Raw genomic sequence first — 3,039 nt, 5'->3', positions numbered from 1 at the left:
CCTATGACTTGCTTGTCCTTATCTAAGTTGGTATTATGTGCCCAGGTTACCTATTTACAAGGTCTATGACTATCCAGGCTTGTAGATTTCTATAAAGGCTGCCTGTTTACATTAGCTTATAGCCATCTGTTTCAATGTTTTTCCACTGAGACCCAAGACTCGGTGTTAGTATACATGTATGACAGGCCTATTGTTGATTTTAGGCCTATGGCTGATTTTAGGCCTTCAGTGGATAGGCAGGGCTGCCCCTGATATCTCCTCCCTTCTCTAAGTATAGAACGGTTGTGGCAATTCTAAACTTGAGAAGGCAGGGATAGAGGCCTGACCTCCAGTATTTGAAGGGGACCTTGTAGTGGCTTCAGTCCCCTTGTTGTTGTCCAGTGAGCCATGAGGGCCATACGCATCACGATGTCTTTTTTCTGGAGAGGGGATACTTTTGACATCAACCCATATGCAGTCAGGCTAGTCTGTCAGGGACCACAGAGAGATATTTTTAATTTTTATTTATATTCCCTTGCAGAACTTAGCCTCGCAGCCTAAGCAAGAATTCAGATCGCCAGTCAGAGGAGGTTCTGGGTGGCCCCTCTCTGCTTGGTGTATAGGAAGAAATTACAAAAAAGACTAAGAAAATCCACAAATGAGAAACATGGTAGGAAGAAAATAGCATTTGTTATTTTTCTGTTGCTGTGCTAAAACAACAACATGAAAAACACAACTTAAGGAAGAGAGAACTTGTCCATGGCAGGAAAAGCTATAGAAACAGGAAGCTGGGATTTCATTTCCTTTACTACAAGCAGAAAGCAGAGGGAGTACACTGGAAGGTGCTTAAGAGTTTAATCTCTCAAAGCCCTCCATGAATTGAATACTTCCTCCAACTTGGCTGTGTCTCATAAACATTCTGGAAAAGCACCACCAACTGGGAAACAAGTATTCAAATGTGGGGGCCTATGTGGGACATGTCTTACTAAAATGAAGACTGATGCATCTACATTAAGTTGGAAAGACAAGATATTCCAAATGGTGCTGAAATTGTACATAATGGCACAAGCTGTGGCTGTTTCCTGTTCTTTAGTGGTGTGTAAGAACAGAAAGACTTCACAATCAGGTTTGAAATGTTGATGAGCCTTTGGCCCACAGACTGGTTGAATGTAGAGGCACAAAATGGAGCCTACAAAAGTTCCTCAATGGCTAGAGATTTAGACAAGTTAGGTAATCCACATGAAATTGTGGGTTTAGCCTCAGAATCAATTCAATAAAGTACACAGTAGGTGTTTGTAGTCCTAGAATTCAAAAAGTAGCAGAAGTAGGAGCCAAGCTTCAAAGTCATCCCAGACTATATAGAGAGTTCCAGGCCAACAAAATAGTCTCTGAGATCTGGCATGGGGAGACTCCAGGGACTCTATTGTGGTGACTCTGTCTGCGACTCTTCACAGTAGGAGTTATGGAGTCTACAATGCCACGTCCTGTTACCAGGTAGGAGTCCCAGTGGAAGGATAATGACAGCAAGAAATTCACAAAACATTTGCCTTGGAGTGTCCTGCCTACATGAACTGGAGGGAAAAAGATGGAGCAGAGACTGAGAGAATGGTCGATCAATTACTAGACAAAATTGAGGTACACATCACAAGCAAGAAAAAAAATCTCAGACACTTTTATTGATACTCTGATATGCTTGCAGACAAGAGCCTAAAATAACTATACTCTGAGAGTCTATATCCAGCAGCTGACTAAAACAGATGCAGAAATTCACAGCCTAATATTAGGTAGAGCTCTAGGAGACTTGTGGAAGAGTTGGGGAAAGAATTGAGGAGGCCAAGAGGATAGGAACTCCAGAGGAAGATCAATAGAGTCAACTAACCCGGAACTTTGGGTATTCTCAGAGACTGATCCACCAACAAAAAGCTATCATCAGCTAGATATATGGCCCCTTCACATATGTAGCAGATGTGCAGCTTTGTCTTCAAGAAGGTCTCCCAACAACTAAAGCTGGAGCTGTCACAGAATTTGCTTTCTGTCTATAGATCCCATTCCCCTTACTGGGCAGCTTGGTCTGGCCTCAGTTGTAGAGGATGTACCTAGTCCTGCAGATACTTGATATATCATGGAGGGGAGATACCCTTGGGGCACCTACCCCTTCTCAGAGAAGATGGGATTGAGGAAAGGATCTGTGGGAGGGGGTACTGAGAGGAGAGGGGTGCTGGATATTGGGATATAATATAAACGAATAAATAAATTAATTAAAAAATGTCTCTGAGTTTCCCCCATCACCCATATTTCACAGAATACTCACCATTGCCTTTGAGGAACCATTCAAAATAAGTCTCCAGTGACTCTGGTTTCTTCATAAGGTTTGTCTTACTAAAGAAAAAATAACCAGAAACAAGAACATCTCTGGGATTTCTGATGAGATAGATAGCCTTAAATGGAAAAAATGTAGATGAAAGTTAATAGTCACTCCTTACTGTTTAACTGGCATAGTTTATAAGAAATGTCAGTAAAACATGCAAAGATTTCTAAAAAAAAGGTTTATTATCTTTATTTGGATAAAACACATACACGAGTGAAAAAATATATAGTCATAATTTCCTTTTTCTAATTTTATATTTTTATAAAAATGAAACAGCAAAATGTCTACTTAATTGATAGTATAAAAAAAAACAACCCAGAGTGATTCAACAGTTGTAAAGATCAAACAATCACAATTGTTTATGAAACACCAAATGGCCAGCCCACAAATTATACATACAATTAACATTGTACTGATTAAGAAGGTTGTACTGAAGGATTTAGGAAGATATAAATTTCTTTACAATATATTGATTATTTATTTATTTAGTAGTATGTTATATATTGTAGAAACACATAAATATATATTTATATATGAATATATACACAGTAGAATATATTTAGGAATGTGTTTGTGTGTGTGTGTATGTATGTATGCATCATGAATTAGTACAAAAGAAACCATAAATTTGAAAGAGAAAAAGACCAATATATATATATATATATATATATATATATATATATATATATATA

The 3,039-nt window shown here is 38.3% G+C and overlaps 1 long non-coding RNA gene across 1 annotated transcript; it reads right to left on the bottom strand.

Moving 5' to 3' along the window:
- Window positions 1-650: 650 nt before the first annotated feature.
- Window positions 651-2,570, bottom strand: LOC114635860. The gene is made up of 2 exons (XR_003713538.1): window positions 2,291-2,570; window positions 651-1,550 (listed from the first exon to the last, which is right to left on the bottom strand). It is a non-coding gene; the product is annotated as an uncharacterized LOC114635860 (long non-coding RNA).
- Window positions 2,571-3,039: the final 469 nt, after the last annotated feature.

Source organism: Grammomys surdaster, unplaced genomic scaffold (assembly GCF_004785775.1).
Source record: "Grammomys surdaster isolate TR1022 unplaced genomic scaffold, NIH_TR_1.0 118901, whole genome shotgun sequence".
Lineage (NCBI taxonomy): Eukaryota > Metazoa > Chordata > Mammalia > Rodentia > Muridae > Grammomys > Grammomys surdaster.
This window is presented reverse-complemented; position numbering and strand designations above follow the sequence as displayed.